This window comes from Pleurodeles waltl, chromosome 2_2 (genome assembly GCF_031143425.1).
Source record: "Pleurodeles waltl isolate 20211129_DDA chromosome 2_2, aPleWal1.hap1.20221129, whole genome shotgun sequence".
Taxonomy (NCBI): domain Eukaryota; kingdom Metazoa; phylum Chordata; class Amphibia; order Caudata; family Salamandridae; genus Pleurodeles; species Pleurodeles waltl.
In genome coordinates, this window is record NC_090439.1 from 354,298,601 (window position 1) to 354,324,800 (window position 26,200).

Below are 26,200 nucleotides of genomic sequence, written 5' to 3' on the forward strand. Positions count from 1 at the left end.
CTGTAGGCAAATTTACACAGGAAACCCTGCTACCAATACAATTGCTTGAGATTCCCAGTGTAACCTTTCCTTTTACTTCTTGTGAACCTTTAGGGTCAGAATCGACACTCTGCCAAAAAGCCCTTTTGCAGGCCCCCCACTGCAGAGGCACCAGTCCATCCACTTTGTCAAGGTCCATCAACGGAGCAAACCTATTAGAACAAACAATAGCCCCACCAGCTGGTCTTGACATGCCTCTAAACCCTCTCTGACAAGCTACAGAAGGGGGTTTGTAAAAATAACCCAGGGGCAATGCCATAATTTTGGTATTTACATGAAAACTTGATGAATATGTGTCCAAAAGATGGATTCTAGAAATTACCACACAATTCCCATCCATATTATTTTTATGAGGGCCCAATCCACCCTGTTCTCCATACCATGAGAATATTTTTACTATCCATTAGGTTAAAGTGCAAATACATATGTAATCAATGTGTAGCCTTGTTACAAAGGCTACTCCACGAATCTTCCTGATTGGCATGCAGTGGGGACACGCCTATCAAAATGAACACATAAAGACATGATGCAGGTGGCAAGTTCAGTATGCATGGGTTCGAAACTGGCACAGAGCCAATGTCCCTATGTGCAACTGCTGAGCTCTTACTGTGACACAAAGGGGCTGACTCAGCAGAAGTAGGAAGATGAAGTAGGGGAGGTTATGTGGTTTGGAACGGATGATTAAATTGAGATGGCAACTGCTGTGTGTGTTTCTTAGCCTGGGAAGTGGACCCTCCAGCTAAAATGGAGAACACGGGTTGGCCATGGGCTGAAGAATCACTGGCGTCCCCCTGTTTACTGACCTACAAGTGAGACATACAGAGTCAGCTTGCTCATTGTGAGCATTAAGACGGATAGCTATGGCTAAGTGGTTCTCTATTTTGTGAAGAAGCTCTCTAATTGGCTGCAGATAGGAGTCGACATTTTTTGCCAAATTGCTATATAAATCCTCCTCCCGGACATTAGTCGCCAAAACATTTGTTGTGTCAGATGACTTTCTTGGCACCTTTCCAGGACCTTTTGCCTTGGTCCTGTGTTACTGGCTCAGTAGGGGCCAGTACTATTGTTTGCATTGGTCCACCCACTGGGTCAGTCAGTAAGTGAGAAGGTAAATAAGAAGGTGTAACTGGCTCCCCCGTAACAAGTCTAAGTCGTCGGCAGTCTTCTCGATTTCCTGGGCCGAGGTTATCAATGAGAGCAACATGGACTCACTGACACTTGTGCTCATGTCCGCCATGCAAATGTTCAGAGAATTTAGTGCAACATTATTAGTGTCAGTTGGGATATTACCAAATCCCACCTGGCCCAGTGACAACCATCGCTCAGTGAGAGCAATTGCATTGCTCACTACTGCCACTGCACGCTCCAGCGTTAGATCGATAGACGTTGGTTTGCAAGGGGTTTTGTGAGAGGGGCCAGATGCCTGAATAATTTTACCTGAGCAAAGGACGATTGGAATATGATCACTCTGTGGACTGGACTGTGGGGCATTGCAAAAAAGGTCAGTTTTTCATTAACAGTATAACTGGAGGATGGCTAAGAAGGAATAACAAGATTGTGAGCAGAGAAGGAAAATGCGAGTGTAAGACTGAGTCATTAAGTTAGAAAGTGGTGGAGATGGTGACTAAGTCTGATTAGACGTGTAAATGAACATATATTATATATATCGTACAAAAAGCCTCCTGTTCAAGGTGCATTTATACAATGATTACTTTATCTGAAATGTGTTTGTGTTGTTTGAAAGAGTTTAATCTAAATACACTTTTTTTAGCTGACTTAATAAACGAACAAGGTCAAAAGAGAGCAGAGTGATGAAGGCAGCTATGGAAAATGATAGAATAGTAACTAATGTGTTATGTCAGTGAGCTTTTTTCTAAATCAAGGGTCATAATTAGGCAATGATTAATAGGGTGGCTCAATCCCACCCCAACGTGCACACATAGTAGGAGCACGCGAGTTTTAAAAATCTACTCTAATTAAATTTTTATGCATAGGATCAACACCGTGCTATCCACGTTGAGCTAGACCGGGACAAAGTCTTTTGACATTTGTACAGCAAAGTCTTTAAACATAGGATTGACAGAGTGCCATCCTCGACGAGCTGTAAAATAACAAAAGCCACTCACCACTCCAGGCACAGTATTACAGCTTTGGACTGGTAAAATGCCTGAAGGGGTTGATCCTGCTGCTGCAGGTAGGTCGCTCCCCGCTTTGCCCTCCACGCCACCTCCTCTCTCACCGTTTTTCACTTGTCTTTCCCGTTTCCACTTTCCCTTTCCCGCCGCTGCGCCCCCTGCGGCCACTCCCACCTCCTCCTCTCACCGTTCCACTTTCCCTTTCCCGCCGCTGCACCCCCTGCGGCCCCTCCCGCCTCCCCCTCCTTCTCTCACCATTCCACTTTCCCTTTCCCGCCGCTGCGCCCCCTGTGGCCCCTCCCGCTTCCCCCCTCCTTCTCTCACCGTTCCACTTTCCCTTTCCCGCCGCTGCACCCCCTGCAGCCCCTCCAGCCACCCACCTCCTTGTCTCACTGTTCCACTTTCCCTTTCCCGCCGCTGCGCCCCCTGCGGCCCCCCTCCTTCTCTCACCATTCCACTTTCTCTTTCCCACCGCTGCGTCCCCTGCGGCCCCTCCCCCCAGCCCTCCCATAGGACAAGCCCTACCGCCTCCCAGCAGCCACTCCCACCCTCCCCTCCTCTTATGGTAGCTGCGGCGCGGCCGCGCCGCTGGCGCGCCAAAGGCAAGCCCGTCCGCGCCTGGACCGCGCCCAGCGCCATACACCCGGTCCGCGAGACCCCTGGACCTCCAGACGCCGCTACACAGCCGACCAACTCAACGCCCTCAATCCCGGCCACATCACAGCATGCTCCCAGCCAAGGAACACCCACGGACCCTTCGCATTCCACACCTGCAGATTCACCTGCGACAGAACAGCGAAACCAACAAAGACCGAAACTAATCACCTCCACTGCATACTCACCAATACCCGCTCCGCATTCAAGCATGCCATCGAGTTCTGGGACCTGCTCGACTCCACTGCCCCAGACGTAGCCTTCCTGACCGAAACCTGGTGGAACGACTCCTCGATGCCCGACATTGCAATAGCCATCCCGGACGGCTACAAGATAATCCGTAGGGAGCACAACAATGTAATTGGAGGAGGCATAGCCATCGCCCACAAATCCTCCCTCAAGGTCGACACCCACACTGACGACTCCCTCAAGACTGCCGAACACCTACACTTCCGCATCCACACCGACCCCAACACCACTCTCAGAGGAACGCTCATCTACAGACCCCCCTCGAGCACCATTCAGCAAATCCCTTGCCAACCTCACCAGCACCCACGCACTCATCTCAACGGATTACATCCTCCTCGGGGACCTAAATTTCCACCTGGAGAACAACAACGACACCAACTCCACTACTCTGATCGACAACCTCACCAACCACGGCCTCAGACAACTCGTCAACACACCAACCCACATCGCCGGCCACACGCTTGATCCCATCTTCTCTTCAAGCGCCCACATCACCTTCAACCATACCACCGTACTCCACTGGACCGACCACCACTGCATCCACTTCACCTACAAGAAACATACCGAGCACCATCGCTCCGAACAACCACCCCGCCGATGCTGGAGCAAAGTTACGGAAGACCAGCTTACCAACGCCCTCGCCCAGAAACCACCCCCGACCCCACCGACCCAGACACCGCCGCCCACAACCTCACCCTGTGGATCAACGACTGCGCCAACACCCTCACGCCACTCAAAAAACCCACTGACAACCAACCCAGAAGAAAAGCCACCTGCTTCCCGACGAGCTCCTAAACTCCAAACGCGACTGCCGGAAGCTAAAAAAGGAATGGCTCCTCAAACACACACCTGACAGCCTCACAGCCCACAAGGACGCCACCCGTAAGCACCACCAACTCATCAGACAAGCCAAACGATCCCACTTCAAAGACCGCCTGGACAACAACGCACACAACAGCAAAGAGCTCTTCAGAATTGTGAAAGAACTCTCCAACCCCCATCTCCTTCGAAACAACGACATTCCCTGAAAAATGTAAACACGCCGAAATCTGCGCCCACCTCAAGAAGCCCAAAGCAGACCCCAACGACCTCAAGAACTTCCGACCCATCTCCCTGCTCCCTTTCCCAGCAAAGGTGATTGAAAAAATTGTCAACACACAACTAACCAGCCACCTCGAAGACAACGGCATCCTAGACCCCTCCCAGTCCGGCTTCAGACTAAACCACAGCACTGAAACCGCCCTTCTCGCCACCACAGACGACATCAGACGCCAAATGGACAACGGCGAAACATCAGCCCTCATCCTCCTGGACCTATGTGCCGCCTTCGACACAGTCTGCCACCGCACCCTGAAATCAGGCCTCCACGAAACCGGAATTCAAGGAAAAGCCCTCGACTGGATCGTCTCATTCCTCTCCGGCAGAACCCAGAGAGTCCGCCTCCCCCCTTCCGCTCCGAAGCCACTGACATCATCTGCGGCGTCCCCCAAGGCTCATCCCTCAGTCCGACGGTGTTCAACATCTACATGGCCCCCCTCGCACAAGTTGCCTGACAACGCAACCTCAACATTCTCACCTACGCCGACGACACCCAGCTCATCCTCTCACTCACCAAAGATTTGCGCACAGCCAAAACCATCCTCCACGAGGGAATGAAATCAATTGCCAAATGGATGAGAAACAGCCGTCTGAAACTGAACTCGGACAAGACGGAGGTCCTCATCCTCAGACCCAGCCCCTCCACCTGGGACGACTCCTGGTGGCCCACCGCACTAGGAACCCCATCGACACCATCCGACCACGCTCGCAACCTGGGCTTCATCCTCGACTCCTCCCTCACCTTTTCTAAACAGGTCAACGTAGTCTCCTCCTCCTGCTAGAACACATTCCGCATGCTCTGCAGAATCTACAAGTGGATCCCGACAGAAACAAAAAGAACAGTAACTCAGACCCTCGTCAGCAGCAGGCTGGACTACAGCAACGTACTCTACACAGGCATCGCAGCAAAAGACCTACTACGCCTCCAACGCATCCAAAACGCCTCCGTCCGGCTGATCTTCAACGTACCCCGCCACAGCCACATCTCCCACCACCTGAGAAACCTTCACTGGCTCCCCGTGGACAAAAGAATCACTTTCAAGCTTCTTACCCACGCTCACAAAGTGCTCCATGACACCGGACCAGCCTACCTAAACAACAGACTCAGCTTCTACACCCCCACCCGTCAGCTCTGCTCCACTAACCTCACCCTCGCCATCGTCCCCCGCATCCGAAGAAAGACCTCCGGCAGCAGATCCTTCTCATACCTCGCCGCCAAAACCTGGAACACCCTCCCCACCGCCCTGCGACAGACTCAAGACCTACTCACCTTCAGAAGACTCTTCAAGACCTGGCTCTTCGACCAGTAACAACAGCTCCCCCTATCCCCCCCAAGCGCCTTGAAACCTTCACGGGTACGTAGTGTGCTTTCTAAATCCTATGACTGATTGATTGATTTATCCTATGCTTAAAAACTTTGCTAGATAAACAGACACTTGAGGTGAGTAAATCCTGAGTGCCGCTTGTGTTGCAAAGTGCTCTTACTGGAGCTGCTCTCCACCAAAATTTGGGAACTACCCAGAGTTCTTTCTTCCTTTTTTGCATAATTTATGTGTCACTCTAACCTTGAAGGGGCTTTGGTTGGACTTATACTAGGTGCTCCCTTGTGTCTGGACAACACTAAACCCCTCAGAAAAGCTATAATGATAGCAAAACATGTGCTAGGGGTTGCTTGTACTCATTCCAGGTTCGCTTGGATGGCATTTTACGAGTCCAAAGCTGTAATACTGCCAGGTGTGTTGAATGGCTTTTCGACTAACAAAGTCTTGATCACGGTTAGTGAGTGAATTTTCTATGTCAACCATCTACCTATGCCCTTATGCAGCATTTTGGGATATATAGAACCATCAATTTCATCTTAAAATCGAGCAAATTGCAAAAACATATAAGACATATTAATTGACAGACCAGCATTAAATATACCAAATATCTCTTAACAAGCATCACATTACATTTTCCCCAAAACTTTGATATTCCACCACATATAGGAAGCATTATTTATTTAAGCTGAATTAATACATGGGCTGTGTTATTCATTTTTAAACTAAACAATGTAATTGTAAATTCATTCAGTCCCTTGTATTCATAAGAAACCTGGATGATGGCATGTTTCGCCCCACTGTATGTCATTAAGCCACATTCCCAAGTGTCTGATATAACCTATGGGTTCTAGTGTGATATTATACATATACACACACACACACATATATATATATATATATAAACACACATATATATACACACACACATATATATACACATACATACACACACACACACATATATATATATATACACCTAAATGTCAGGTGGTGTAATGTGAGAAATATAGGGCCTGATTTAAGGAAAGTGCCACTTTCCTTGCACCCCTTAGCGCTCCTCTAACACCACCATATGTGCTCTGTATCTAAGATTCAGCGCACCATGGCAGTAGTTAAGGAAACTAGCGTCAACATTTTTCATGCTAGTTAGGAGCTTTGCAGGTCTAGTGTCAAAAATGTTGACGCTAATCCCGCAAAGCCCATTGAGGCACATTGAAAACAATGGTGTGCCTCCTTTTAACACCTGCTCTGGGCAGGCGATAAAAGTGCCGGAAAAAAATATGCAAAGAAATCTTAGATTTCTTTACACCATTTTTTCGGCCCCCTTAACGGAGGAACACCCCCTGTGCATACATTATGCTGGACGCAGGCATAATGTAGTGTAAAAGGTAACAAAGTGGCACAATGCATGGACTGCGCCACTTTCTAAATTTGGCACAGAGATTTTGGCCTCGTTGGGCCACATTACCATTAAAAAAAATTACACTAATGTGGCGCCAGGAGGCGCAAGTGACTCTTAAATCTGCCCTGTAGGAAGTTGGCCTGGTGTGTGGTGAGTATCTATGGTACTATCACCTTATACCAGGTCCAGGTATTCCCTTATTAGCGAAGTGAAGCCAGTGTCTAGAAGCCAGGCTCTCTAGAGGTAGCTGTGGATGAGCAGCCAAGGATTATCTAGTAAACATGCAAAGCTCATGCAAAGCACTTATAGTCACACAGCACTTACACACATGAAAGAAACACACAGTGTTACAAAAATGAAGGTACTTTATTTTAGTGACACAAATACTAAAATCCTAGAAAGGCAACTCTCCAATAGGGGGTAAGTAAACACACTACTGTATGTACAGTAGCTATCAGAAATAGGCATAAAAACCAATAGAAAACAGTGAAAAGCAATAGGCAATACAGAAGGCCTAGGGGGAGACCAAACCATATGCTAAAAAAGTGGAATGCAAAGGCCGGTCCCCACCCAAGGAAGTGGAATCGGTAGAGAGAAGCTGGAGGTACTAGGAAACCCCAAAGGTAAGTACCAGATTGCCCCTCAGAGACCAGGAGAAAAGAGGTAATTTACTGGTTCTCCCCAAACCAACCCAAAGGACTTCAGAGAAGGATATTGAAAGAACCAGACAAGACTTCAAGAAACCAAAGGTGGATCCTGGAAGAAGAAGACCAGAAAAGAAGGGGACCAAGTCCAGTTCCTGTTGGAGTGTCCAGTAGTGGCAGGGGCCACTACCCACCTATCTGTGGATGCAGGAGTTAGTCGACGGTAAGACAAAGACGGTCAGCAATGCAGCACTGGATCAGGTGAAGAGTTCCTGGGTGATGCAGTCAACGTCCCATGTCCGATGAGGGATTGCAGTCCGACTGTGGTGTGGAAAAGCCACCCACAAGCCTTGGCAAAAGCAAATGTTGTGGCAGGAGAAAAAGTGCAGCTGCCGAAGACCAGCAAGGTCCAAGGGGGACTCAACCCACGGCGGGAGTCCCAGGTGACCCTCAACAGTGTAGAGAGTCCAAAGAAGAAGAGGCAGCCCCCACAGAAGACCCACAAGCGAGGAGCCGATGAGTCGCAGACAGGCCCAGGCAGCACATCTGAGGAGAGGTCCCATGTCGCAGGAGAAGTATGCAGAGGGCTGTGCGTCACAGGAAAGAGTGCTGGGGGTTGGGGGCACATGGAGCCTGAAGATCCCTTGGAGGAGATGCCAACAAGCCTTGGTAGCTGCAAGAGATGCGGTGCACGGGGTACTGTCCTGCGTGGGAAGGCAAGGGCTTATCTTCACTAAAGTTGGACAGCTGGCAGAGAGGACCATAGGGACCACTCTAGACCACCACCCGTGATGTAGGATCCAAGCAGCTCAGGAGGAGAGGAGACTCACGCAGCCAGTCGTTGTTGCACTTGGTGCCTGCGGATGCAGGGAAGCGGCTCCTTCACTCCAAGGGAGATTCCTTCTTGCTTCTTGTCCATACTGAAGGCTTGCCGCCCTCAGAGGATGCACAGCTGAGGAAATGTTGCGGTTGCTGAAAGGAGCCAGAGAAACAATGTTGCAGAGTAGAGTCATTGCTGTATCTGCAGACTGTAGGTTCCTATGGAGTCCAGTTGAGGTTCCAGTGGCCAGAAGTCAAAGTAAACGGCACAGAGGAGTCCTGCTGGAGTCTTGCCCGTCGAATCTGAGGAGCCACCCAAGAGGGAGACCTTAAATAGCTCTGTAAGGGGGATTAGTCACCTAACCAGGTGACCACCTATAAGGAGGGGGCTGTGACATCATCTGCCTGACCTGGCCACTCAGATGCTCCCAGAGGCCTCTGCTCACCTTGTATTCAAGATGGCAGAATCAAGGGGCCATCTGGAGGAGCTCTGGGCACCAACCCTGGTGTGCTGATGGACAGGGAGTGGTCACTCCCCTTTCCAGTGTCCAGTTTCACGCCAGAGCAGGGACTCGAAGTCCCTGAACCGGTGCAAACTTGTTTATGCAAGGAGGGCACCAAATGTGTCCTTCAAAGCATACCAGTGGCTTGCGGAGGCTACCCCTCCCAAGCCATGTAACACCTATTTCCAAAGGAAGAGGGTGTTACCCCATTCTCCCAAAGGAAAGTCTTTGTTCTGCCTTCCTCGGTTTGAGCTGGTCAAGCAGCAGGAGGGCGGAACCCTTCTGAGGGGTGGCATCAGCATGGCCTATCCGGAAAACCCCAGAAGGCTGGTAGGAACAATGCTGGGGGTCCTTTAAGGAGCCCCCATAGTGCATGGAATCATGAAACCAATACTGGCAACAGTATTGGGGTATGTTCCAACATGTTTGATACTATACATGCCCAGGTTTGGATTTACAATTATGTAGCTGGACATAGGCGGTGACCTATGTCCAGTACACATGTAAAATGGTGTCCCTGCACTCACGAAGCCCAGGAAAATGGAGCTGGAGTTTGTGGGGCACCTCTGCTCATGCAGGGGTGCCCTCACATGCAGGTACCTGCACCCTGCCCTCTGGGCTAGGAGGGCCTACCATAGGGGTGACCATGACCTGGTGCAGTGACATGTAGTGAAAAGGGTGCATGCACCCTTTCATGCAAGCTGCAATGGCAGGCCTGCAGATACACTTTGTATGGGCTTCCCATGAGTAGGCATAATACATGCTACAGCCCATGGGGGACCCCTGGTACCCCAATGTCCTGGGTACCATAGACTAGGGACTTTTTGAGGGGGCACCAGTATGCCAAATGTAGGGTGTTTGTGGTCCAAGCAACCAAGTTTAAAGGAACAGATCACAGTCACTGGGGTCCTGGTTAGCAGGATCCCAGTGAACACAGTCAAAACATGGCAACACGGAAAAAGTGGGGGTAACCATGCCAAAAATGGGGTACTTTCCTGCATGCCCCTTAATACTTACATGTAAAATACTTACATTTACTAGTAAAACCTTTACCACGCAAATGGTAAAAAGGTTATGGGTGATAATGGTACTTGCATTGTAACAGCTGCATTGTAATGGTACTGTGTGGTAATGGCTGCTTTATCGGGGCGGTTTCCAGTACAAATGTACTGCTTTTTGGAATGCACAAACATTGGCAGTAGTAGAAGCTGCCCCAGTCTCAAGTTCCCAGGTGTACAATTGGCAATCAAACATCCACAAGGTGATGAGATGAGTGCTTGCAAATATTCTAACCTAGGCCAATCGCTTGGGGTTGCATACCAAACCATCAGTTTTTTGCCAACTGTGCCACTTTAGACAGAGGCTCATCTAATGCAAATTAGTATTGACTATGTTCCTCGTGGAAACAGAGTATCCCGATCATAGGCATCCTACCACTCCATTCTGTGGCCCACTGCTTTTTTAGTTGGGAAATTTGAGATTCATACCCCTCGAATCTCACTGACCAAGCTATACCACTGAGAACAAGTGAAACAAACAGATACCCTTGACACACTAATAACTAATTTCAAGATGCAATTCAAATAAAATGAATTAGTTAATAAATTAGTTACTTTGTACAAAGCCAATATGTCAGCCTCTGCATACTGTAGAATTTGTTTGTAAATGGTCACATGAAATTTCCACTAGGGTACAGATATACATTTTCTAAATTTAATCTAAGGGGTTACAGTGGGAGTGCAGCAGGGGGCCCTGCATAGGACTGTAGATTGAACTCAGAGAGCCCTGCTGCCTTGGCAATGAAAGTGGTGGCAAAAATGGTAATTTTAGGGCTTACCTGAGACGCCTATTGTTAAAAAAAAAAAAAACGATATAGGGGCTCTTAGCGCACCTGTTACTCACCATTGGTCGGGACATTGTCACTTTTATTTTCTTCCTTTTCATTGGTGAGCACATCTCCATGTTTGTTCTTCCATGGAGCATGGTAAAAGTACTGACTGATTTCTTGATTAGTGTTCTTCCACACAGTTTGCAATCGGATTGTGGTACTTTATTTTTGTGAAAGTGTATTTTTTGGATGTTCTTTTTATACGCGCTCATGCTACTCGGTCTCATATTTTAGCTGCTTGTATGATCTTTTGTTTTTTCTTTTCTGTTCTGGGCCTGCCGCTCCCCTCGTTATGTGCTTGCCAGACTATTCAAAACTTTACTTAGCAGTAAGCATCTTTTCTCTTGCCAGTCTTGTCTGAACCCCATAACAACAAAACACAATGTATCACATTTTAATAAAGTTACATGTTGCAGCGTTCACAAAGGGTTCGCTTGTTTACGACTCGCCCTCTTTTTAGTCGCATTCCATGTAATGTGGGAAAGCCAATGCAAATTACATGTTTTAAAACCCTACCAACTGCTGATATTGGCACTGCCTGAATGCATTGTGTGTGTGCTGTTAACAGCTCATATACTGTGCATCTCAATAACACGCCAGACAATACCCATGCCATGATACAATATACAATAACAGATCATGACATACCAAACTATACCATACTATAAAACACAAGACCATAACTTACCATATTATATAGTAAACAAACCCTACATACAAAAACTGTCCATATCATACCATACGACATTCCATACTATGTCATACTATATTACTACATGCCACTTTCAAAGGTACTTTTTTTCTTTCAATTCTTCCTTCCTCGCCCCTCCTCATTGTTGCTTGCCCTCCCTGCACTTTCCTCCTGAGTTGTTGTTTATATGATCCGGCCCACCCCTGTTGTTGCATGCCTCATCCACCCCCCATGAACTTTCTCCTGCCAGAAAAAAACAGCACAAAAGTAACTTCAAAGGGTGTCTATATGCTACAAAGGTGAAAACTGTACTACGCCCCCTGCTGTGCATAGCCGTTAAGGTGCTGTCTACGCACTGGCCCAAAACGGTGTTCTTCATCTCAGACGTATGATAATTAAACATTTTTTGGGATAAAGGCAGTGGATAATCTCATACTAAGAAAATGAATCACTGGCCCTTGTGGCCCCAGCACTTTTTTCAGTTATTTCAGGTACCCTGCATAGCAGCCGCACTGCTAAAGAACAGGGCTAAAAGAAATTGAAAAATGCAATACCTCTCACATAGGCAGACCTGTTGACTTTGTCAATGCCTGTTCTCTCAGGGGACAACCATGCCTAGCGCCGTGGTCCTGGCCACGAAAAATTTGAATCGGAAGGCCCGCCCCAGTTACGGTGGACCATTCAAAGCACTGATCCCAGCAAACTTGCAGCAGATGGGCCACCGAGAGCACGACTCCGATGGCACAGCAAGATGAAAGCCTTTGCTATCTGAAGCCTGGTAGTTCGCACACCTGTGATGACCTGTCTATTTTCCTTACATTATACTACTAAGTTAATGTTTCGGATGAAAAAGCACTTACCACTGCATGCCACAACCCTCGGGTATTCTGCACCTTGAGACAGGGCACGTGAAGGAAAGAACGGCTTGACCAGGCAGTTGGAAAAGCTGAGAGCCAAAAATGCCTGACGCGCTGGCGAGGTATCTAAAACAACTGGCACAGAAGTTTAAAAAAGGTTACGAACCCGCCGTTCTGCACGCAGTGAGACTCAGTCACAGAACATACTCCTCAAAGAATCCATACAATGAGCGCGAGGCCGTAACAAGCACAGCTCAAAACAATAACTCCTTCCGGTGAAATAAAGTTGGCAGATCCGGAGGTGTTTCCCAGAGCAGGGCACTCTGCACGAACGCATGAGATCTCCTTTTTTAAGACGAACAGCTGTCTGCTTTCTCTGTCGCATACACACACAATAACAAGAAAGGCGAAGTTGTAATCCAGGAATCTTGCAGAGAAGGAAGTGTATAAAACACTCTAATAATAAATTATTCTTATACATATCTGCGCCTACCTCAATAAATAGAAAATATATTTTACCTGAGCTCGCATTATTCAACGCTTAGCGCACTGTCGCGTAAACGAGTGTGCGCTTATTTTTTGTACAGCACTCTGCCAGTCGTGCCGTTGATTTATTGGAAAAAGGTAGCCAAAAGCACAAACTAGCTTTATTTATACACGCGTTAAAAATGTTAATGTATCTTTTTCCAATTTCCAAATTATTGAATTCGCCTTTAAACTCTGTTAAAAAAGGAGAGAGCTGAACACGTTCCCCGCGCCTCTGGGTAAGGCGTTGCCTGCAGTGGTATTTTTTATCCGATTGTGGAGGAGAATTTAACTCCTTATTCACCTCGATCGATGCCTCTTGCTCTGTTCAAAACCTATGAAGTAGCTTGTTACCTGTCCGTAATTGTTAATGCTTTGGCTCCTCGTCAAAGGTATGACGAGCTACATAAATGCAACTGCAGGGGTGGGACTCAACCATGATCTTCAAGAGTTATTCCATTGTCGAATATCTTAAATAAAGCTAATATACAGGTCTATCACAGTGCACAGTCTGGATAGACCATGGAGGCTGGGTTTTCCGCTTGTGCAAGTATAACCGCTCCTTTTTGACACCACTAGCTCCAGTAAAGTTGCATGTACTGGTTAACTATTGGAGCAGTGGCTTGTACCTGGAGCGTTCATGGTGAATTAGAATTACAGCCATTTTATGTTAGATGATTCAGCTCAGTTTTGTAAACCACCTTCTGTGAGTTTAAGCTCCCAGATTTGATCAAGCATTAAACTGGTCTTTACCACTAGGCCAACTTCTGCGGGTCTGTCAAAGGGAATCACCCTCCTGCACCAAGTTTCTACGAGGTTGATCCGTAGACTTTTGAGACTGTGGCTAGTGGCCTTCTCATCATATCTTTTTCCAGCATTAGACAAGGCCAGACTGGCCTTTTATTCTATTGGGCATTTCCCTTGTAGGCTGGAGCCACTGGAGGCCAGTTTTGAGGGTCCAGAGCTCCTTCTGGTGCCTCTGTCTCATTCCCAAACTCCCCAAGATTATTGGAGCAGGCACAGAGGACTTCATGAGAAATAGAGGAAAGGGGAAGAGAGAGGTAGAAGACAGAGAGGGAAGAAGGAGAGAGAAAGAGCAATAAGAGGAAGAGAGCTGGCATGGCTGCATTTGGTTCCCCAGCCTGGCCATGCCATTAGAGCGTGCAAACTTGGGAATCTAGCTCTCATGAACGTAGGCCCATATTGATGAGAAATGACGCACAACTGAGCAAGTATAGTTGTGTGTCAACATTTTTAACGTTGTATAACAACTTTTCTTAGCACCACGGTGCACCATATTTATAAAATGGCACACCATGGTGCAAAGAAAACGCTAACGTCAGAAAAAATGACGTTAGGCTTTGCGACATGTTGCAAGGGAAAATTGCGCTTATGTCGCAAAAGTGGCGCTAGCATGATTTGCAACACGTTTTCTGACTCTAATCATGCTAGCACAATTTTTGTGTTAAAAGCGTAAAAAAAAGCTTGTGAAAATGCCAAACAGAGGCCACGAGGACCCAAGATAGAGAATGCAGGACAGGAGAGACCCCAGAGAGACCCCAAGCAGCCCACTACCAGCCAGAATGGCAGACAGACTCAAAGGAGAAGGGGAGAAGGAAGAGGAACAACATCTTGATCACAGAGGCGACAGACCACTAACACCAGCTCTTTGTCACCTCTAAATTGCCAGTAGGTAGGAAGGAGGCCATATGGCAGACCATAGTTGATAAAGTCAACAGTGTTTCAGACATGAGGAGGATTGTCACCGATTGTAAAAGGCGCTGGCATGATTGCAAGCGCAGAACAAAATAAAAATTGGCCAGCACTGCAGGCTGGAGGTGGAAGTCAGGCACCCCAGGAGCAGCTGGATGAGCCAGAGGAGATAGTGGCAGCGGTCTTCCCGGAGTAGTTTGTGACAGAAGTCCAGGGACAGGACAGTTCAGTGTATCAAGAACTACAATAAATGTGTGGTAAGTTACAGAGGGGGGCAATCTTGTAACTAACAAATGGCATGAGTGGGAGACACATAGGACCCACTATATGCATGCAAAAGGGTAGCATGGGGGATCACTAATGGCTAAACACATGTAATATGCACTGACCCCCCGCCCCCATATGCACAGACCATTTCTCACCCTTCACACCACTCCCTTCACTGTGTAATTTGCCTATGTGTAATTCTCATTGGGCATCATGTACAAGGCTTCTTGCAGCAAAAACTGGGATATACCTTCCTGCACCACTGGGAATGGGCACAAATGTAATGTACACACAATATATGGGGCATATCTGTCATTACCATCTGTGCTGATGGAGAAGTTGCTGCCATGGGCCCATGCTGCAAGGGTTACTATGTAGTGGGAATGGTTGGTGTTGTGCACAAAGGGACCCCGTCCTGCAATATATCAGCCACAAGTGGTCTTTTCATCTCACTAGGGGCCATATTTCAAGGCCTTCGAGCAACACTACCTCCATTCTTTTTTTGACACAATGTGGCCTTAAGGTGCCTATTCACCTTCACCACATGTACAAAGTGGTGCAATGAATGCATTACTCCACTTTGTAAACTCTTGCACCACATTATGCCTATGCCAGGCATGATATTTGCAAGGGAGAGGTTCCCCAGCAGGGAGCCCCAGAAAAATGGCACAGTGAAATATACAAGATTTTACTGCACCATTTTTGATGTCATTTTTAACTCATGTCAAAGGCAGGCGTTAAAGTGACGCACCCATTGTAATCAATGGGCCTCCCTGTGCTCTGCTGCACTAGCACCATAATTTTTGTTGCTAATGCAGTAAATCGCCACAAAAGCGCAATAAAATATGAAGCTAAAGAGGGAACGACCGCCATGGTGTGCCACCTTATTGTAAATATGGCACTACCATGGTGTTGTTTGGCAGTGCGGGGGGGGTGCAAGAAAAGTGGCGCATCTGGACCAATGCACCATTTTCTTGTAAATAGGGCCCTATGCATGATGCACAATGCGACACACATAGAAACATTAAATTACTGGGACAAAAAAAGATCTCACACACCCTCTTATCACTTCAACACAACCCCTGAGTTTTTGGACAAAACTGAAGCAAACCCAGATGTGAAAATTTGGGAAGGCATCTGAAGCTAGGTGGGTTACACATGTGGTGCATGGGAATAACCCCAACAATACATGTGTAATGCCAACTACATGCAGTGTCAGGTTTGAAAGGGGCACATAATTACAAGGCCAGGAAAAGGCATAAAAGATGCCTTTCCTCGGCATGGTAAATATGAGCTACTGCACTGCACAACTGGAGTGTAATGTAAAAATTATGCACTGGTGGGGCATCATGATGTCAGTGTCTGGGAAATGTGGCACATAGTTACCCATTTATGGAAAAAATTATGCAGTTCAGTGCAGCAGCCCAGCTTGCTGTGCCGCATCATTTCAAAATACAGGGATGTATAGTTGTCACTAACACGCAATGTACCCCTGTACTACACTTGGTGATGGGCCACTAAATGTTGTCCAACAGCAAAACAGGCCCACATTCAGCATGGTGTATGGGGGCCTCTGTTGCAGGTCCAAAAGCACATGTGCAGGGAGGGACACATCCTGCAACATCAACTAACAGGAATGCTGTTCTGCTACTTACAATGTCTGTTGATAATTGCAACATACATTGAAAGATGCAACAACTAGGCTGACAACATTGTTAGTCCTTTGTAGAACTACAACAATGCCACCCTTGAGGAAGTATATCAACGTGATACATCCACACATGAACAAGTTTGGAAATGTGTTAGGTCCTTATGCCACCCCACATGTAAGATTGATGTAAGTGGGTGTGATGTCCACATGCATCATCTTTGTCACCTCAAGTCATGTGTTCTGCATCCTTCACTACCCATTGTAAGGATCAACCACCTTTTGTGTATGTGTTCAAACAGGAAGGTTACCCTTGCTACACAAGACTCCGCTCTGAAATGCAGGTATCCTTGCAACCAAGCTGCAAGGAGAACTGCATTGCAAGGATGAGTGTTGGTGTGCAGGAAGGCACACCTTCCTGTACGCACACACAAAGAGGTGGTTCATCCTTACAATAGGTGGCACAGGATGCAGAACACATGACTCGAGGTGACAAGGAGGATGCATGTTGACAGCTCACTCCCTTCCATCACTCTTACAACACATGTGGGCTTGCAGAGGAATCTGACACTTAATCAAAAAAACTGATCTGGTAATGCAACAGATTCCGTATGCTTCTATTGGTGTTGCGTGGAAAAATCCAAAGCAACACATATGGCATGCAAATGTCACACAGTCTAATTAGCAAAATTGGCACATATGTAGAAACCCATGAAAAGTTATGCAAGGTGGGTTTAGTGGATTGTGTCAATGGAGCATTACAAAAATGGCACTCTGGTGGCACAGTGTGCCTCTACGAGCCCATAAATGAGGGCCTTGATGTGTGGCTCTGCACCATGTAACAAAGGCACCAGGATCAAGAGCCTGGTGGCCCCTGTGAAAAGCTACTACAGCCCAATAGTTATATGTCTCTAACTCACTGCAGAGGACGATGCCTTTCCTTCTGCCGAGCTGCCTGTCCTGGCTTTCTCTGATGAAGTGGATGACCAGCTGCAGACCATCAATGCCGACATGCCTCAGGCCGTCATCCAACCGGAACTGCGAGCCAAGGCAACTGCACCTCCCCCTTGTCCCATATGTCTCTTTAAGTCATGCTCCCAACCAAGACACTGGCTGCTCCAAAGGTGGAACCAAACGGGTCCAATGTCCATATATTACAGATGGAGGGGCACCAATGAAATTTCAAGAAAACGTAGAATCATCCAAGCATGTTGCTCCAATGCAGCTTTTATTTACTTCAATATACCAAAGAAAAACAGCTGACCCGTTTCGTCCAGCATACGCAAACTTCATCAGGGCTGTAACATAAACAAATACGGAGTGTACACAATTTTTTTTTTATCTACAACCTACAGATGTCACCATATTCAATAGCTGATAACAACAACTACACAAAACATCCTGATACTTTAAAACCAAAAATAAAGAGGAAAGCAAAAAAAAAAAAAAACACTAACTAAATGCCACATCACAGTATTAACATGCATTCAACTTGTTAAACAAAATAATGTAAACTATGGGTCCCCTATGAGTTGCTTATTCCAAAAATGTGTTACATTCAAGACCTAGGACGTAGGTGCAAGTAAATGACTATTCCATTACAGAATGCAAACATTGATAGTCTAACATCATAGCTGAGGTAAGTATTCCTTTGTTAACAAATACTTGGGGAAGGCCCAAAATGATGATAATCATGAGACAGATTATGTCAATCAATAGGAACAGAGAGGTTGGTCTTCTCATAACAATAGTGCTTTGTCAATTTATGTAGTTTATTAAAAAATATATCATGGCTACCTTTACCTTAAATTATTATGCCAACATGAAACCTCGACAATTCTTAGCACACCTCCACAACATATCCTTGCAAAAACATATTACCCCAGTCAAATGTAAGCACTCCAAGCCAGGCATGTTCAAAGCCACTCCTACTGAAATGTTGGCATCTAATAGAAACATCCGTTGTAAACCCCGATTCCTTTCAAACAAATAACAACTTGCTAGTATGGCAAAGATAAATGCTGTGTGTCAAAAACAGGGGTCAAAAGGGCCATAACAAAGGGATCGAGCAAGGTTTAAAATGTCTCATCCCTCTGTGTTAAGTTACTTTGCTAGCAATCCTGTCAAATCAAAATACTTCAAAACCAGAAATGTTTTAAGCCCACTTTTACTAAAAAGTAGGGATCTAATGGAAACATTCATTGTAAACATACAATGGGGGTCATTCCAACCTTGGCGGTCGGTGTTAAAGCGGCGGCTAAACCGCCAACAGTCTGGCGGTAAAAAAAATGGAATTCCGACCCTGGCGGAAACCGCCAACAGAGACCGCCACTTCAACACACCGCCCGCCACGGCGGGACAAACAAACAGCGCGGCGGTCACCGGCAACAGACAGGCGAGAGTCAATGTACCGCCCACCCCATCACAACCTACCAATCCGCCACCTTTTCCGGGGCGGTAGCCCCGCCGATAAAAACACGGCGGAAACAGCCATTTCGAACGGAAAACGCTCACCTCCATACACCCCACGAGGAATCTGGACAGCATGGAACCCGAACTCCACATCCTACCAGCGATTGTCTACCTGCTCCTCTACCAGGAGCACGAACGCCGGCGCAGAAGACAACGGTGAGTACTGCACCTACGACACAGGGGAGGGGGGAGGAAAAAAATTACGGGGACACACATACGCGACACACCCACCCCCACCCTCACCCACTACAACACACACATCAATGCATAGCAACAACTCAGAGATACAAACCCCAAACCCCCCGGAAGAATGCAAAGACAAAAGGAAATGATTCTAAATATTGGAATATATTGTATCACTGGCTTAAAAATATATCACACATCTAAAACCTTTATATACATAAATTTTAAAGTCCGATCATTGTAGTAGGCATTGTCCGTGGACCACTGGGCCCCAATCACATGGGCAAAGCCCACACAGGATACCTGACTCCAATGGAGAGAACACTGCAGGGGCATCAGATAGCAAAACTACAGGCACCTCAGGGGGAAGGGAAGGAGGGGCACCTCAGCCAGATGAGTCCACGACGCCAGATCCACGAGGGGCCTCCATGGCCACTGTTCCATCCTGGGGAGTGCAAAGCCACAGTCTCTCAAGTCTCTACAGTGGGTGGGTTGTCCACTGGTATATCCTGGGGAGTGCAAAGCCACAGTCTCTCAAGTCTCTACAGTGGGTGGCTTGCCCACTGTACCATCCTGGGGAGTGCAAAGCCACAGTCTCTCAAGTCTATACAGTGGGTGGGTTGCCCACTGGTACATCCTGGGGAGTGCAAAGCCACAGTCTCATAAGTGGATAACAGTCTCCACTGGTTCTGGAGGGGGATTGGTGCCCAGAGTGCTTCGTGCAGCCCTGCCCGACACAGAGGCGGGCCTGCCCCTTCCACCAATGGGCCAGCGGTGCTTGAGACGGCGGTGCCCAGTTCAGCGGTGCTTGAGACGGCGGTGCCCAGTTCAGCGGTGCTTGAGACGGCGGTGCCCAGTTCAGCGGTGCTTGAGACGGCGGTGCCCAGTTCAGCGGTGCTTGAGACGGCGGTGCCCTGTTCAGCAGTGCTTGAGACGGCGGTGCCCAGTTCAGCGGTGCTTGAGACGGCGGTGCTCTGTTCAGCGGTGCTTGAGATGAAGGGCCCAGTTCAGCGGTGCTTGAGACGGCGGTGCCCTGTTCAGTGGTGCTTGAGATGAAGGGCCCAGTTCAGCGGTGCTTGAGACGGCGGCGCCCAGTTCAGCGGTGCTTGAGACGGCGGTGCCCAGTTTAGCGGTGCTTGAGACAGCGGTGCCCAGTTCAGCGTTGCTTGAGACGGCGGTGCCCAGTTCAGCGTTGCTTGAGACGGCGGTGCCCTGTTCAGCGGTGCTTGAGATGAAGGGCCCAGTTCGGCGGTGCTTGAGAGGAAGGGCCCAGTTCGGCGGTGCTTGAGAGGAAGGGCCCAGTTCGGCGGTGCTTGAGAGGAAGGGCCCAGTTCGGCGGTGCTTGAGAGGAAGGGCCCAGTTCGGCGGTGCTTGAGAGGAAGGGCCCAGTTCGGCGGTGCTTGAGAGGAAGGGCCCAGTTCAGCGGTGCTTGAGAGGAAGGGCCCAGTTCAGCGGTGCTTGAGATGAAGGGCCTAGTTCAGCGGTGCTTGAGACGGCGGTGCCCAGTTCAGCGGTGCTTGAGACGGCGGTGCCCAGTTCAGCGGTGCTTGAGACGGCGGTGCCCAGTTCAGCGGTGCTTGAGACGGCGGTGCCCAGTTCAGCGGTGCTTGAGACGGCGTTGCCCTGTTCAGCGGTGCTTGAGATGAAGGGCCCAGTTCAGCGGTGCTTGAGATGAAGGGCCCAGTTCAGCGGTGCTTGAGACGGCGGTGCCCAGTTCAGCGGTGCTTGAGACGGCGGTGCCCAGTTCAGCGGTGCATCGGATGAGTGTCCAGCTCAGCGGATCCGGCCATGGCATGGAGGTCATTCGCCACCTGACCTGTGGCTGGCGCTGCCTTCCTGCCCATCTGTCGTGTGGCTGGCGGGGCCCTCCTGGGCTGCAGTACCGGGCCTGTGGGTGTTCTCCTGCCCACCTGGGATGGGGCAGGCGGGGCCCTCCTGGCCAGCTGGGCTGCTGGTGGACTTGTCGGGCATGCTGCCCTTCCCAGCCTTCCCTGTTCACCTGTGGCCCTTCCCCACCTTTGGCGGTGTGCCAGGTGGCACCACACTTCCTGCCGGAGCCATGGTAGGGATTTTGGTCCCTGGTGTCTTCGGCCTCTCGCGCCGGCCACTGACAATCTTCGGATGTTTTACCAGGGGTGAGCTTGCCGTGCCTTGGCTCCTTACTGAACTGGCTGCCCTTGAGGGTGGGGGACTCCACAGTCCATGGCACACTGTCATTACAGGTCCCGCGTTTGTGGTGGCTGAGGTGCTGACTGGAGTCCTATGAGATGGATGGGGTGGGGGAGTTGTTGGAAAGAGGTCAAGTTTGGAAAGGAAAACCAATTTAGGAACAGATTGACGGGTAGGTGTAGTGGGTATGGGAGTGGAGGAACAGGTTGTGGTTGTAGAAGCCTTCAGTCTGGTGTCTTTGGGTGCAGGTGCTTGGGCTGGATGCTGTCGTGAGGTGGATGGCTGTTGGGTGGGTGGCTGCCTGCGTTTGTGCAGCTTGGAAGAGGGGGTCACAGACACAGTGGGAGAGGACACAGGGGACGTGTAAATGGTAGTGAGGGTGGTGACTGCACGTGTGCGGGGGGTTCTGGTGGGTGTGCTGGTGATGGACGTAGTGGCTGAAGATGTTGTGCATGCAGGTGTGAGTGGAGACGTGACAGGGAGGGAGGAGGGAGACGAGGAGGAGGGGGACACAGTGGAGGCAGTGGGTGTTGGTATGTCTGTATGTGGATGTTGCTTGTGTGAATGCTTGTGTGATGTGTGGTGCTTATGTCTGGATGAGCTTCCCTTGGGTGTTGAGGTGTGTGCAGGCTGGTCTGATGGTGTGTCTGGGATAGGCAGAGGTACAGGTGATAGGGTATGGGTGGAGGAAGTTGGAGGGGGGAGGCTAGAGACAGGGACAATTGCTGCCATCAGTGCTGAGGCCAGAGTGTTGAACGATCGCTGATGGGCAGCCTGACCAGAATGAATGCCCTCCAGGTATGCATTACTCTGGTGCACCTCCCTTTCTACACCCTGGATGGCATTCAAAAGGGTAGACTGCCCAACAATGAGCGTTCTCAGGAGGTCAATGACCTCCTCACTGAGGGCAGCAGGGGTGACAGGGACAGGGCCTGAGGTGCCTGGGGCGAAGGAGATGCCCACCTTCCTGAGTGAGCGGGCACTGGGCAAACGCTGAGGGGCTGCTGGGAGGGCGGTGCTGGTGCGCTGGGTGGCGGCTGTACCTGTTGGTGCGGGGGGCACGGATGTTGCCGCCACCACAAGGGAGCTCCCTTCAGAGGACGAGTCCGTGTCACTAATGTCTGCACAAGTCCACGCTGTGGAGCTCCCCTCGCCCTCCGTCCCACTGGTGTATTTGGAATCCGTTGCATGGCCCTCCAGGGCCATGTGGGATGCAGCTCCCTCGTGCTCCGATGCCACTTCTCCTCCGCCTGATGATGCTAATGTACACATGAACAGGAAGACCACAAAAAAGGGGGGGGGGGGGGAATAAAGACATGTTGAGTGCATGCATTGGCGACACAGTTGGCGGAGAGGACAGACACAGAAGCCCCCTGCACTACGCCGCGCACTTGGGGTCCACTACTCAATCCGTGGGACATGGCCTACAAGCCTATGGACGACAACTGCACACATAGATGACACAGGGCCATGGATAACTGTACTTGGCACCCTACAGAGGTGGGGGGCGGGGCACAGGGCCATGCCTTACGGAGGGGCCTAGCCTACAGAAATCGCCTTGGCCTAGGGATACCCGCAGCCCTCCTCCCCCACCCAGACACCTCCACTGCGCGCAAAGTCAGCAGAATGAGGTTGTACTCACCCCCTTGTGTCTGCTGTGATGTCCTCATGCGCCCATCCAAATCGGGGTAGGCCACCGCCAGGATCCGGGACATCAGGGGGGTCAAAGTACGACTGGCACCCCTCCCACGTTGGGAGGCCATCCCCAGCTGAGCCTCCGCCGTCTTCCTGCTCCAGCGTCGGATGTCCTCCCATCTCTTCCGGCAGTGGGTGCCCCGTCTGTGGTGGACCCCCAGGGCCCAGACGTCCTTGGCGATGGCACGCCAAATGTCTATCTTCTGGTGGGCGCTGACCTATGTGAAATGTACAGGGGGAGAAAAAGAGTCATCACCTTCTGCACCCTCAATGTGAGTGGCCCCCCATCCCTACCCTTGCCATGTGGCACATCCTGTCATCCGTCGTCTGATGCATGCCTCATTCGCTCCCCTCCCCACCATCTTTCATCCACCCGACTCAACAAAGGCATTGGCCACAAAGCATGGTCCCAGTGTACTTACCTGTTGGTCTGGAGGACCGTAGAGTAGCGCATACTGGGGGAGGACCCCATCCACGAGTTTCTCCAATTCCTGAGCAGTGAAGGCAGGGGCCCTTTCCCCAGTCGCATGAGCCATTGTCTCTTCCAGACCGAGGTCACAGCAGCACTTGCAGTGTAGGTCCTCTCCTGTCGAAGATCAGGTATCGAGTGATTAAGCAGATAGAAAATGGCGGTCACGCCTGCGGCGGTGCGTACCGCGACCGCCGGCGCATATCGTCATTGGCTCCTGAGACCCATAGGGTTCAATGTTAACCAATGCTGCTTTACGCCGCGGTCTTCGACAGCCTACCGCCACGGTGTGCCAGACCAGCGCATTGACCTCACATCCCATTGTCACACTTCACAGGTCAGGCAGCCGCCATTTCAAGGGCCCACATGGCTTACTTTTAACTGCGTCACACATACCTAGGCCTTGCATCAGCACTCCTACAAACCATTCAATGCATTGGGAATTGTGTTTTGTGCAAACTGTGGTTACGTGCCTGTGGGCTGATTGACTCTGTGCTCGCTGTTGTCCTACATAGGCACCGTCCGCTGGGACATGCGAGGAGATGGAGGAATCTTCCCGTGTACAGACCGCTGGTAGACCTGTCGACAATGGAGGAAAGACATGTCATACTGACATACAGGCTTGACCGAGCCACTATTCAGGAACTGTGTGCCCAGCTGGAGCCAGACCTGATGTCACCCATCCGCCAACCCACAGGGATCCCACCTCTAGTGCAGGTGCTGTCAGTACTCCATTTCTTTGCAAGTGGGTCATTTCAAACAACAGTGGCCATATCATCAGGGATGTCCCAGCCTATGTTGTCCAGAGTGTTGTCTGCCCTTCTGAAATACATGCGGAGCTACATTGTTTTCCCTGAGGTGGAGGATTTGCCTACAGTGAAAGGTGATTTCTATGCCCTTGGACATATCCCCAACATCATAGGTGCCATTGATGGGACCCATGTGGCTTTAGTACCCACCAGCAGGAGTGAACAAGTGTACAGAAACAGAAAGAGTTATCATTCGATGAATGTACAGATGGTGTGTTTGGCAGACCAGTACATCTCCCATGTTAATGCCAAGTTCCCTGGCTCTGTGCATGACGCCTACATCATGCGGAATAGCAGCATCCCTTACGTGATGGGTAAACTCCAGAGGCACCGTGTGTGGCTAATAGGTGACTCTGGTTACCCCAACCTGTCCTGGCTACTGACCCCAGTGAGGAATCCCCAGACAAGGGCACAGGAACGGTACAATGAGGCCGAACTAGGAGGGTGATCGAGCGGACCTTCGGACTTCTGAAGGCCAGGTTCCGCTGCCTCCATATGACAGGTGGATCCCTATTGTACTCACCAAAGAAGGTGTGCCAGATCATCGTGGCCTGCTGTATGCTTCACAACCTGGCTTTGCGACACCAGGTGCCTTTTCTGCAGGAGGATGGTCCAGATGGTGGTCTTGTAGCAGCTGTGGAGCCTGTGGAGAGTGAAGAAGAGGAAGCCGAAGAGGACGACATAGACAACAGGAACACAGTAATACAGCAGTATTTTCAATGACACACAGGTAAGAGTCCAACCCGTCATATTACATATACTTAACCCCTACTACCTCTCTACTGTCTGACCTTTTCCCCCTGTGTATGGTAACTGAGTGGTGACTTTCCCTTCCAATTTCAGAGATGTGGGCCATACTGCGTGACATCTGCTTTGTTTCCCCGTGGACTACAGCTGTGTGACAGTGGTATGTTGGCATCACAATGTAAATATGCATTTTCGGACGGTAATGTCTAATACATTAGTGCAAAATCACAGCCAGACTCCTGATTGTTTTGTCGAATAACTGTTTATTTCAGTGTCCTATATTGGTGGGTGGTTGCAAGTCGGTGAGGGGTGATGGTGGAGGATTGTCCATGGCAGAGTCCAGACTATTAGTCTCACAGGTGCAATGTCCAAATCCCTGTGGAAAGTGGAGCATGGGCAGTATAAGGATGGACAGGGTGTCAATGTGGGACAGTGGGATGACAATCAGGGAGGTATACTTTCCTGGCGGGGGTCTTGGCATCTTACTCTGTCTTCTTCCTGGATCTCAGGGCCCGCTTGCGGGGTGGTTCTCCTTCTGCAGGGGATGGGGTGCTGGTGGCCTGTTGGTCCTGTGGCGGGGCCTCCTGTCCACTAGCGCCGGCAGAGGTGGTAGGCAGTTCTTGGTCCATGCTAGTGTCAGGGGCCCTTTGTCCTGCCACAGTGTCCCGCAATGTGGTGACTACCTGATTCAGAGCCCCTACAATGGTGGCCAGGGCGGAACTGATGTTTCGTAGTTCCTCCCTGAACCCCAAATACTGTTCCTCCTGAAGAAGCTGGATCTCCTGAAACCTGGCCAGGACCGTCGCCATCGTCTCCTGGGAGTGGTGGTAGGCTCCCATGATGGAGGAGAGGGCCTCGTGGAGAGTGGGTTCCCTGGGCCTGTCCCCCCCTGTTGCACAGCAGCCCTCCCAGTTCCCCTGTTTCCCTGTGCCTCTGTCCCTTGGACTGTGTGCCCACTACCACTGCCCCCAGGTCCCTGTTGTTGGGGTGGTGGGTTAACCTGGGTGCCCTGTAGTGGTGGACACACGGCTGATTGACGTGTCCTGGGGACTGAGGGATGGGCCCGCTGGGTGGGTGCTGTGCTGGTGTTCCCAGAGGGGGGAAGGTCTGCTATGGGCTGTGGCTGTCTGAGGGGAACCGACTGTCCCGAGGTCCCCGATGGGCCGGGCTGGTCATCTAGATCCAGGTCGACAGAGGTGCTG

At 49.8% G+C, this 26,200-nt stretch overlaps 1 protein-coding gene across 6 annotated transcripts in view; it reads right to left on the reverse strand.

The window, feature by feature from the left end:
* The window catches only part of LOC138282379 (Y+L amino acid transporter 2-like), a 588,082-nt gene that overhangs the window by 395,659 nt on the left and 166,223 nt on the right, over positions 1-26,200 (reverse strand). Inside the window, exon 1 of one of the 6 annotated variants that reach the window (XM_069219873.1) lies at positions 12,468-12,568. The exons of 3 other annotated variants lie outside the window; for them this stretch is intronic. The gene's annotated coding sequence lies outside the window, so the exon portion shown is untranslated. Of the gene's footprint in view, positions 1-12,304; positions 12,569-26,200 lie in introns of those variants that run through there. 2 more of the 6 variants (XM_069219874.1, XM_069219871.1) reach the window with 2 other exon arrangements.